Source organism: Pristiophorus japonicus, chromosome 3 (assembly GCF_044704955.1).
Source record: "Pristiophorus japonicus isolate sPriJap1 chromosome 3, sPriJap1.hap1, whole genome shotgun sequence".
Classification (NCBI taxonomy): domain Eukaryota; kingdom Metazoa; phylum Chordata; class Chondrichthyes; family Pristiophoridae; genus Pristiophorus; species Pristiophorus japonicus.
The window spans coordinates 195373023-195385863 of NC_091979.1; the positions used below are offsets into that span (position 1 = coordinate 195373023).

The 12841-nt window shown below is 43.8% G+C and overlaps 1 protein-coding gene across 3 annotated transcripts in view; it reads right to left on the reverse strand.

Moving 5' to 3' along the window:
• The window catches only part of usp40 (ubiquitin specific peptidase 40), a 227813-nt gene extending 215431 nt beyond the window's left edge, over positions 1-12382 (reverse strand). For 2 of the 3 annotated variants that reach the window (XM_070876177.1, XM_070876175.1), the window contains exon 1: positions 12070-12382. The gene's annotated coding sequence lies outside the window, so the exon portion shown is untranslated. The remainder of the gene's footprint in view (positions 1-12069) is intronic. The other variant, XM_070876176.1, reaches the window with a different exon arrangement.
• Between the last annotated feature and the right edge of the window lie 459 nt (positions 12383-12841).

Here is a 12841-nt window from a genome sequence, read left to right on the forward strand (position 1 = left end):
AGTTAGGGAATTTTACAAGCATTTAACACTTTACTTCTACAAATAAAGAGCCATCATGAATAATAAATAATAAATAAAGCAAATAAAAAATACATTTAACTTTCCTACCTGTCTGAAACAGCAGCAGCAGCAGCAGGCTCTGAGCTGCGAAGAGTTAGGCCGTTCGGCCAGGGGATAGGGTCGGCGTAAAAAGCACCGGGAGGGAGAGCCAGCCAGCTAGCAAGTTTAAAAGTTGAAACGTTTAATTTGTACTTCAAGTATGGGTGCTGCATTATCAACACCACGGATTACATAAGAACATAAGAATTAGGAACAGGAGTAGGCCATCTAGCCCCTCGATCCTGCTCCGCCATTCAACAAGATCATGGCGGATCTGGCTGTGGACTCAGCTCCACTTACCCGCCCGCTCCCCATAACCCTTAATTCCCTTATAGGTTAAAAATCTATCTGTGATTTGAATACATTCAATGAGCTAGCCTCAACTGCTTCCTTGGGCAGAGAATTCCACAGATTCACAACCCTCTGCAATGATTCTCCATCAATTCACTGCATAGGAGAGAACTGATTAGAGCTCACCGCACCAAGAATGTCATAGCCCATAGGCTAATGGGCAGGAGACCTTACGCACGTCGGCAATATCGAGCCAGGCGTTTGTACCTGGACATGAGCGAGGTCGATTGTGTCAAAAGGCTGCACAGAGAAGTTGTCGCTGAGATCTGTGATATGCTGAGAGCAGATTTACAGCCAAGAAGCAGGACGCCAACTTCCTTGTCTGTTGAAGTGAGGGTTACAGCTGCACTTTCCTTCTATGCCTCGGGATTGTTTCAAGCTACAACTGGAGATGCATGCGCCATTTCTCAACATGCAATACATGCCTGCGTTTACCAGGTCACGGCTGCACTGTATGCGCGGAGGAATGACCATCAAGTTCCCAATGACCGGCCAAGCAATGCATGACATGGCTGTGGGCTTCTCCAAGGTTGCTGACTTCCCAAAGGTACAGGGCTGCATTGAATGTACCCACATTGCCTTGCGAGCATCTGTGGAGGATTCAGAGCAGTACAGGAATAGAAAAGGTTTCCGCTCCATTAATGTGCAGCTTGTGTGTGACGACAAGCAGCGCATCATGTCAGTCGATGCGAGATACCCTGGCAGCACCCATGATGCGTTCATCCTACGCGACAGCATTATATCTGACATGTTTGAGCAGCAGCCAGAAGAGCAGAGCTAGCTACTGGGAGACAAAGAGTACGGCCGCACCACCTGGCTCATTACGCCCTTATGCGTAATACGGATGGAAGCTGACCATCAGTACAACATGTCGCACATTGCGATGCGCAGCATCATAGAGAAGACCACTGGCATCGTAAAACAGCGTTTCTGATGCCTGGACCATTCCGGAGGCCACTTGCAATACTCTTAAGATTGTCGGTCAGTTCACTGTTGTATGCTGCATGCTGCATAACTTAGCCATCATGAGGCAGCAGGAGCTGGTAGTGGAACCAGAAGACCCACATGAGGGGAGAGTGCCTGATGATAGTAATTTGGAAGAGCAGGATGAGGATGATGACGATGATCAGGAAAGCATGCAAGTACCTGATGCCGGAACGCGAGGTCGGAGGAGGGCGGTCCATCGTGCTCCTTTAACGATTGCTCGAGCCCTGCGCCAGCAGCTCATTCGTGAACGCTTCAATTACTGATGCCTGAGGGCTCTGCGACAACTGTTGCGCATGGACATGTTTATTTTTTGGAGTTGTTTCTATGTTGTGTTGTGTTAATGGAACATAATTCAGTTTTAATGAAAACGTTAGTGTAATAAAATATTTGTTGTATCAAACTTTACTTTTTAATATGACTCTTTAAGATCACTTATAAACTTGTAAAGTTACAAAAGTTACAAAACAATTTCAATGTGAAAAATGTTACACTCTTAAGATCACTTAAACTTCAAGATCACTTTTTAGGTGCAAAATTAACTAAGTTACAAAATGTGAGAGCATTTACACTATAAGATCACTTAAAAACGCTAAGATCACTTATAAGTTGTAAAGTTACAAAACTTACAAAACAATTTCAATTTGAAAAAGTTACCTACAGTTACATCAAGAACAAGAACAAAAGCAGCAAAGAAAGGCCGCAACCATCTCTCATCCACATCTCGGTGAATGTTCACTTCTTCATGGGGGTGTCACTTGATTGGCCGGGCTGTGTGCCCTTATTGCAGCAGCTACCTCACCCAGGCCCTCCCTGATGGCCTGTGCCGTCACTTGCATGCCCTCCCTGACGGCCTGTGCCATCACTTGCACTCCCTCAGATATTCCCTCCCTCATTTCCCATGTTATTACTGCCATTTCTCCCATCAGTACTGTTACCTCTTCACCCACTGCCCACAAGTGATCGGATAAGGTCATTGCTCTCCACACCCAATGCCACAACCTGAGCCACATCTGTTGCAAGCTGCATCTCAGGAGAGCATGTTTCCAATCTCCTCCTCCTCTGCCTGGGTCTGCCTTGCGGCACCACTCCACCGGGAGCCGCGGGCTGGGACGGTGGGACCCTGGGTCTTGCATCCGGCACCACTCCAGTGGGAGGCGCAGGCTGGGACAGTGGGTGTAAACTGCTGCATTACACCAGCAGCACTGCAACGTCGGAATCTGTGAAACCATGGAAGGTGGAACCAGAACCTATGCAAGGGTTTCAAACATTGATGTCTGCTAATGTGGGCTCATAAATATTAAGTTCGAAGGTCTCCCCGAAGACATTTCAGTCAACGCCTGTAGCCACCCTTGGTCTGGATCATCCGCATCTGGTTTTTCTTTTGGATCTTCAGGATTGGCATCATCATCTTCTGCAAAATATATCAGAACAGTCAAATGTTTAGCAGCACAGGAGGGGGCAGGATGGGTGGCATGAGTACTCTCACACAAAGCAGGCCAGGCAGCAGGTTGATTTGAAGGGCCACGATGCATTTTCAGGACTTACCCTCTCCCTCACGTGTGGGCCCAGCTTGTGCTGTACTGATTCGTGCCTGGAGAAAAGCACTCATCATTGCAGCTACCCTCTGTTCCAAGGGTGTCAGTGGATGCAGATTTGGCACGCCTCCTCCTGTTCGAGTTCTTTCTCTTTTGGTGTGGGCCAATTTCTTCTGCAAAGATTAATATATAACTTTTTACAGAGTGCGTCTTTCTGCAGGGTGGGACATATACAGATGGTCACATTTACAATTAAGATTCCATTGAAAAATTAAAATATTACTTACACTAACTACTTGACCAAGGTCGTGCCACTTCTTTTTACACTGGCTTCCACATCTCCTGGTATGTACCACTGCGCAGTGATCTTCTGCAACTTGGTTCCAGCGTTTCTTCATTTCTTTGGGTGGCACTTTTGTGCGACCTCTGTTGCTGGTATCCAGCTCCTGCTATCTCTGCTCAATGACATTAACTAATGTCTCCACTTCCTCATGCAAGAAATTCTTTGTTCTTGGTGGACGTTGTTCCATTGCTGTATTGAATTGACATTCTGATTTTTCAAAACACAGTCCTTATTTTGCATGCACCTATGCAGCACTTGTTCTGGAAGTTTAGCAGCAACAATCAGCACTCACTGATTTCAGCAGGTGATTTCTTCAACAGTGCTGCTAAAAGCACTCCTTCGGGCAGAAAAAAATCACCAAAATTCACTCACAAGCCTTTCCACAGCTCCACAAAACAAAACAGCAGTGCTCCTCATTTACCTTTAAAAATGGTCGAGTGCCAATGTTTGTCTCCCACTGCGCATGCGCGCACGCTCCAGCGCACATACGCAGGGCTGCCGGCACTAAATGTGCTGCTGTGAGCTAGCCCCACCCCCCGCCAGCTGATCTTCGGTGCCACGCTTTGGCCCCCCCCCGCAGCTGCTGGTATGCCACGCCGATCTGGAATGGGCCCAAAAAACATCGCGGAATACCGAGGTAGGCTTTAGGCACACTTTTTGTTCGAGGAAACAGGCGTGCCTCTCGGAGGTGCACCGTTCTAAAGGAGGGCGAAACTTGAGCCCAGTTTCTCCTTATTTACTTTATCAAAGTCCATTAGCAAAAATAGAAAGTTACTTAGTACATAGTGTTAACCAATATATTTTCCACGGTCACAAAAATAGAACAGCAATTTCCAGTTAACATTCTTGATTTATAGATAAGGAGTTATCATATTCTATTACTGTTTTGTATTTCTGAATTTCTCGTATTCAGCAATTCTTTGGGAGATTATCATATTGGAATATGAAGAAAAGAACAGTTTAGTTGGCCAGAGCAATAAATCACTAATGAAACAGGGCACCTCTGAACTTGATGGTGCTTATAAACTTGCTTATGAGTGCAAATTATGGCAATATAATGGCTGTGTTTTATTTGCAATGAAGTCAATAATAAATTATCACTAAGTCAAATTGCAGTCATTATATCACGTCAATAACAAGTTTTATTAAAAAAGCAAATGTTGCATAAAAGTGCAGGTAGATAAAAATACATTTTGCCTTGCCAATAATAGCGATGAAATATGGGTTGTTAACAATTTGAGAAAAAGAAACTTGCTGAAATGCTAATATTTCTGAGCTCCTTTATTTAAACTTCTAGCGACCTGCCCAACTTTGCTGGTTTTTACAGTAAAATGGAATCAGAGACAAGTGCAATGTCATCCTTATAGGAAGGTATTAAAAGCGATTTGTGACACTATCCTTGAAAGCTTACAGAAGAATAAACAACATTAATGACAGAAAAGTTGTGTACCCACTACATGTTAATTACATAGTGAATGGAGTTGGACTGCAGCTAAAGGAGCAAGGCATGTGAGACCCAAGACTGCATTACAACCCCAAACTAACGAACTAAAAAGTTATTTTATTTAAACTAGTTGGTCTCTACTAGCATTGAGGAGGGACAAATTAAAAATTACACCTCCTATAATTTTCTCTCTATTCTTTGTTTTTCTTGACCTCCTTCTAGCCCCCATGACAGCCAACATTGTCAATGGCTCCCTTTCCTCGGGCACCATTTATCCCCCCTTCAAGATTGCCATTATCACTCAAAAAGTCCACTCTTGAACCATTCGCGCTCTCTAACTGTAAAACTTTATTGCCCCATGTTTAACCTCCTTCTCATGCCCAAGGTCCTACAGTGAGGCCTACTCAATGCTTGCTTCTCTCACACTGCCCAGTTTGAATCCCTCCAGTTTGGCTTCCATTCATCTCCGAAATGGCCCTAGCCAAAGTCAGGAATGACATCCTCTGCCACTGTGACTGTTTTTTCCCACCTTGTCCTCCTGGGCCTCTCTGCAGTAGTTGACATAGTTGATCATGCCAGCCTCCTTCTCTGGCTCTCCCCCTCTGCCCAGCTCCACGTAACTGCCCTTCCATTTCTATCTGTTTGCACAAAGCCAGCGCATCTCCAGCAACGGTATCTCCTCCCTTCACTGCACCATCAACTCTGGAAATCGCAAAGGATCTGTCTTTGGTCCCCTCCTCTTCCTCTTCCTCCTCCTCTTGCTGCCCTACAGCGACATCATCCCCAGGCACAGGGCCAATTTCCATATGTATGCGGTTGACAATTACCTTGATCTCGTCACCATTTCTCTCGACCACGTGCCGTCAAGTTGTCTGTTTCACTTAAATCCTTCAGCTGAACATCGAGAAGACTGACGCTATCAATTTTAGCGCCCACAATTAACAACATTCCTTTGTCACTAATTCCATCTCACTTCCCTAGTCACTTGTTTAGGCTAAACAAAACGATGCATAAATCGCCGTATCGTGTTCAACGCAGATCCGAATTTGTTCACCAAATCCACTTGTATCCACCTCTGCAACACTGCCCATTTCCACTCCTACCTCAGCCCGCTTAGTGCTGAAACTCTTATTCATATTCTTGTTGTATTGATAACCTCAACACTTTCCTTGTTGACCTCCTATTATCCACCCTACATAAACTCCAACTTGTCTAAACTGCTGCCGCAAGCATCCTGTCCCACACCAAATCCCGTTTGCCCATTACTCCTGTTCTTGCTAACCTACTCTGGCTCAACATCCCCCAATGCACCTAATTTAAAAATCTTGCCCTGGTCTTCAAAACTCTACATTGTCCTACAATCTCATCCAGCCATACAACCCCTCCCATGCCTTTTGGTTCTTTTGACACCAGCCTCGTATCCATCCTCCCTCCCCTTCACACCATCATCATCTATCTCAGCCCTGCTCTCTGTAACTCCCTCCCTAAATTCCTCTGCCTATCTGTCCTCCTTTAAAAATACCATAAAAAACTACCTTTTCAATTTTGCCTTCCAACACCTTCCAATTGCTTGGAGGCATCTTGTATGTTCATGGTGCTATTTATTTCCCCTTTATGTTTTCCTTTCTTTCTCTCTCACTGTATGGCACTAACTTGTTGACTTTATACTTAGTTTATCTGTTTCTTTTTCCTCATCCCTTCTCTCTCTGTTCTTCTGTAAACCTCTACTCTGTCAATTTGACAATTTCTGACTTCTTATCTTTCTTTCTAGACCAAGGGCTTTGACCCTCTAATAGCCACAGAATTGCCATTGCCACTTCCGGGGTATAAAGAAGCGTATGTGATTTTGGGTTTTGAGCAGAGAGCTCAGAGGGAGTGCATGCTGGGAGAGAAGAGAGAGGCAGAGCCAAGAGACACCTCTACTCAAAACAGATGTTTTTTCTGTTGATGTCATTCTGGATCTTGAGCTATTGCCTCACAGAAGCATTTGGGGGTCCCTACAATATGTAGGAAGAGGCAGAAACCGAGAATTGAAAGAGAGCAATAAATTGAATTCTAGTGAGTGAGGAGGAATGGAGCATCTGGAAGGAGATATGGCTAAGGCCTACTTTGTTTTTATTGTCATTAAAAATTCAATTTAATCCTCTAAAATTACCTACCAGAGTGAAGATCTTAGTTTAAGTACCTCAACATAAAATGCACAGTTCCAGGTTGCACCCAACACTGAGCATTCGGGACCGCCAAATAAAAAAGAAAGAAAAAATCCAGCATGAAAATTTATCAAAGAGGATACAATGCAAAACAACCAATTAGCAAACATGTATCTCAACTAAATATTTACATAAAAGAACCTCAATTCTTCAAATCACATGTGCACGGAACATCTTCTGGGAACATCTACAGCGAACATACGATTCCATGTCCAACCCCATACGCTCCAATATTGCATCACTAGAATTTCTCCATCAGCTTTTCCGAGTCCTCATAAAGCTTAGCTCCTCACTAAGACCCATTCTCAATACCGCAAGACCCAACCCTTGATCGCAATGCTTAACTCAATGCATGTCGAATTTGTCAGCCACTGTTCCACAGCTCTTCAAAACTACCAACATCATCTCCTCCTCAAAAAAGCCCACCCATAACTGCTCGGTTCTCTCTAAGAATAGCTGCATCGCCTAACTGTATTGTCACTACCCATCTGCGTTCCCATTTATCCAATCAGCGCCCCCCACCGTATGAATCCCTCCAATCTGACTGTCACCCTTGACCACATAACTAAGACAATACTGGTCAAAGTCACTATGGATAATTTTAATAACTGCCACCATGGTGTGTTACCCTTGTCCTCTTGACATCTCCATTGTGTCAACAGAGTTGACCACCAGCTTCTCTCGTGTCATCACGCACTTGGTGTTCTACCCCTAACTAACCTGGCAGCACATCTACAGCAATGGCTTCTTCTCCTACCCCTGCATGGTCATCTTAGGAGTTCCTCATCCTGGGCGCCTGCCTGTTCTTAGTCTATATGGTGCCCCTCGCTGGCATCATGCACTGGCTTTCTTATGTCTAAAGACAACACCCAACTCTACCATTCTACCACCACACAAGACTACATGTCACCAATGTGATTTTTGTTGCATAATCTTTTGCATCTTTGAGAAACTGTTGCAGCTGATGGCAACAAATTTTGACTACTCTGCAACATCAAGTGGGAGATGAACCAGAATTTCCTCCAACTTATTAGTAAGACAAAACAAAGTTTTGGCATCTCCAAAGACTCCACACCATAGCCCGACTCTGTGCCTTACCCTAACCGTTTACTCAAGCTGAATCTGATGTTTCACAACCTAGGTGCCTTGTGTGACCTTGAACTGACCTTCAAACTTTATATCCTATACATTGCATACATAACCCATTTCAACATAGGAATTGCTAGACGTAAAAGGACCAAAGTCCATCTAGATCACCTTCTACCATCCTAGTAGGCGCATGATACAATAATGGAATTGTTGACTGTTACTGTCGCAACAAAGGGTTGTTAGTCCTGCAACAATAAACTCCACTTAATTCAAGCCCGAGTGGCTTTAAACAACAAGCTTCAATATATTGACTAATAACAGTATTATTTTTTTTAATACAACTGTTCTGCAGCACTAAATGGTGATCAATTAATAAAATCTGTTTACTTCACAAAGTCTCATTCAAGTCGATCAGGTTTCTAATCTTTGAAGATCACCGATACAGCAAATGGACTTCCAACTGTCCTGAGAGCTCTAACTTTGAGGAAACAGATTTCATTCTTATAAAAAAGCAAAATACTGCAGATGCTGGAATCTGAAATAACAGAAAATGCTGGAAATACTCAGCAGGTCAGGCAGCATCTACGGAGAGAGAAACAGTTAATGTTTCAGGTCGATGACCCTGTGTCAGGGACGAAGGGTCATCGACCCGAAACGTTAACTCTGTTTCTCTCTCCAGATGCTGCCTGACCTGCTGAGTATTTCCAGCATTTTCTGTTTTTATTTCTCATTCTTATACTATTCAGCTACCTTGGGCTCACGTAGGTGCACACTTGTTGAGGCCATATATTTAGGTGTTTACCCCACTTCTACTCTTTCGGCCTTCATTTCTGTTCTACAAGCTTTGTGTATTGTATTTTAAATGTATATGTCAAGTAGCCTTGCAGGCTTTCATATTTGGTGCCTCAGCAAGTGCCCCTGATCACGGTATTGGCTGGCTCTTGACCCGACTGTTTATCATTCTCTGTCTTTTGAGCGTCCAAATTGGCTTTCCTCCACATTGGCTCTCTGGCTAAAATGCTAAAGCAAAGCATGCTGGGATATTTTGACCATTTAAGCCAGTTTAAAATATTCTAACATTGACTAATTATGGCAATCAATCTCTATCAATAAGACTACAACAGATCCAGACATGACATGAGAAAAACCCCAGTGGTGGAGAGTTTTGGGAACCATAGGTCCAGTCACATGTTCCTCCCAAGCATGCTACATTTATTATATTTAACGCTTTAAATTACACAAACTGTACCGCAAAATATTTTCTGAAAGAAATCTACCTAATTAGCATTTGAATGAATCAATGCTAGCTGCTTCCACCGTCTCCCGAGCGAGCCTGTTCCATAGGCTGATTACTTGCTCACTGAAATATTGTTTCCGCAGAATACACCTTGATTAACTCTGGATTTGACTTCTTCAACTGTCTCCTTGCTGCCCTCTCATGCTCTTACCTACTGTAAGTTGTTCACTAAGGAGGACCACAAATAACCTTCCGGATATAAAACGGGTCAGAGGGTCTAGTAAGAAGGAGGAACTGAGGGAAATCCTTATTAGTCGGAAAATTGTGTTGGGAAAATTGATGGGATTGAAGGCCGATAAATCCCCAGGGCCTGATGGACTGCATCCCAGAGTACTTAAGGAGGTGGCCTTGGAAATAGCGGATGCATTGACAGTCATTTTCCAACATTCCATAGAGTCTGGATCAGTTCCTATCAAGTGGAGGGTAGCCAATGTAACCCCACTTTTTAAAAAAGGAGGGAGAGAGAAAACAGGGAATTATAGACCGGTCAGCCTGACATCAGTAGTGGGTAAAATGATGGAATCAATTATTAAGGATGTCATAGCAGCGCATTTGGAAAGAGGTGACATGATAGGTCCAAGTCAGCATGGATTTGTGAAAGGGAAATCATGCTTGACAAATCTTCTGGAATTTTTTGAGGATGTTTCCAGTAGAGTGGACAAGGGAGAACCAGTTGATGTGGTATATTTGGACTTTCAGAAGGCTTTCGACAAGGTCCCACACAAGAGATTAATGTGCAAAGTTCAAGCACATGGGATTGGGGGTAGTGTGCTGACATGGATTGAGAACTGGTTGTCAGACAGGAAGCAAAGAGTAGGAGTAAATGGATACTTTTCAGAATGGCAGACAGTAACTAGTGGGGTACCGCAAGGTTCTGTGCTGGGGCCCCATCTGTTTACATTGTACATTAATGATTTAGACGAGGTGATTAAATGTACTATCTCCAAATTTGCGGATGGCACTAAGTTGGGAGGCAGTGTGAGCTGCGAGGAGGATGCTATGAGGCTGCAGAGTGACTTGGATAGGTTAGGTGAGTGGGTAAATGCATGGCAGATGAAGTATAATGTGGATAAATGTGAGGTTATCCACTTTGGTGGTAAAAACAGAGAGACAGACTATTATCTGAATGGTGACAGATTAGGAAAAGGGGAGGTGCAACGAGACCTGGGTGTCATGGTACATCAGTCATTGAAGGTTGGCATGCAGGTACAGTATGCGGTTAAGAAAGCAAATGGCATGTTGGCCTTCATAGCAAGGGGATTTGAGTACAGGGGCAGGGAGGTGTTGCTACAGTTGTACAGGGCCTTGGTGAGGTCACACCTGGAGTATTGTGTACAGTTTTGGTCTCCTAACTTGAGGAAGGACATTCTTGCTATTGAGGGAGAGCAGCGAAGGTTCACCAGACTGATTCCCGGGATGGTGGGACTGACATATCAAGAAAGACTGGATCAACTGGGCCTGTATTCACTGGAGTTCAGAAGAATGAGAGGGGATCTCATAGAAACGTTTAAAATTCTGACAGGTTTAGACAGGTTAGATGCAGGAAGAATGTTCCCAATGTTGGGGAAGTCCAGAACCAGGAGTCACAGTCTAAGGATAAGGGATAAGCCATTTAGGACCGAGATAAGGAGAAACTTCTTCACCCAGAGAGTGGTGAACCTGTGGAATTCTCTACCACAGAAAGTTGTTGAGGCCAATTCACTAAATATATTCAAAAAGAAGTTAGATGTATTCCTTACTACTAGGGGGATCAAGGGGTATGACGAGAAAGCAGGAATGGGGAACTGAAGTTGCATGTTCAGCCATGAACTCATTGAATGGCGGTGCAGGCTCGAAGGGCCGAATGGCCTACTCCTGCATCTATTTTCTATGTTTCGGTTTCTATGTTAAAAATCTAATTGCCCAGATCCTATCCCACAGCTTCACTCTCCTATCACACCTTCCCTCATCAACCTCCAACAGATCCCAATCATCCAATTCAAAATCCTTATTTGCAAATCCCTTCAGTTGGCTCGATATGGATTCCTTGAAATGGTAGGGGTGAGAAGCAAAGGAATAAGAAGGGGGGAAAAGATCTGAGAATCTAGGGTGTTCACAGCCCTAATGAGTTGCAACATGCAGTTTAGAGAAAAACATTGTTGAAGCTTTAAGATATTTTGGGGAACTTGTCATTTTGTGATATTCATTTTTAAGGTTTATAGTAAGGTGGATTTGTCATTTTGGGTGTATTCTTGGGTGATTTTATTTACTGGAATGCACCTGCTTATGATTTGTTTCAGTAAAAATGGAAGAGATCATTGAAATTTTGCGTGATATGACTGGTGAATAACAAAAGTTTGAAAAAGATCATGAGTAACGAATCCAAAGAGAAAAAGACTCAAGACAATTAACTAACGAATAAAAAATAAACTGATCAATGGCTCAACAGTCACAGCAGGCAATTTAACATAAAGATGTGGATCTGCATTGAACAGAACAAGTAGTGGAAGTGAAATTAATGATCAAAAAGCATCAGATATAGGGGGCTGTAACTACTTATCAGAGAGAGTGAGATGAATCAAAACAGGTTACACATTTAAACTGCAATGTGTTTGACTTAAGTCCCAAGTTGAAAGTACAGGGGAGAGAAGACATGCAAGGACCGACGCTTCTCTGTGCCTCTGGTTTCAGTGCCGATGAGTATGCATGTAGACATTATTAAAATAAACTCTTACCACTCCAAGCAATAATACAAGGAGGTTCGTGCAGCAACTTCACTGACAGCTCCACGAGCCTGTAACTTCCATCCACAGATGGCAGAAGCTTCGAGATAAAACAAATTTAAAGAGGCCTCACTCCGGCCCAGGAGCGCTCACTTCAACCCAAGGGGCGATGATTATTGTTGTTATTTTAATTTTAGCTGAGGAGGAGTGGGGGAAGCTTCGCGAGCTCGTACCTGACGGAGACTTAACTAGGAGCAACAGCGTCTCCCTGGGAACCGCACACGGTCTCATCTCCGAGCGGCCATTACCGCACAACCCCGGCCACTGCGCCTGCGAAGCTGCGCTGCACGCCGGGACTTGTAGTCGGCGGCTGCTTTTTGACTGAATGGAGCGGGTAAGCCGAACTACAATAACCAGCGGCCTGTTGTTGTGTGGGTACAGAATGAGGTTCAGACACAAGGCAATCTCTGAAGAGGTGCATCTGTGAATATTGTGATATATTCACAGAACACGGCACACACAGCTCCTAACATGGCAGGCAGCTCTTCTCAGAAATCTCCAGAAATTTGCCTGGTTCTGTTTATTATTAACCCTGCACTTGCACTACACAATATGTCCACAGCCACAGTGTGGCGCTACAAACATTACAAGCTGACAGACATTGCACTAATCCTTCCTTAATGAAGAAGCCATCATAACAAACATCAGACATAACTTTCATGTTTATACATAACACAGGATATAAACTTTTTTTTTCCATGTTTACAAATTTAACCTTACCACT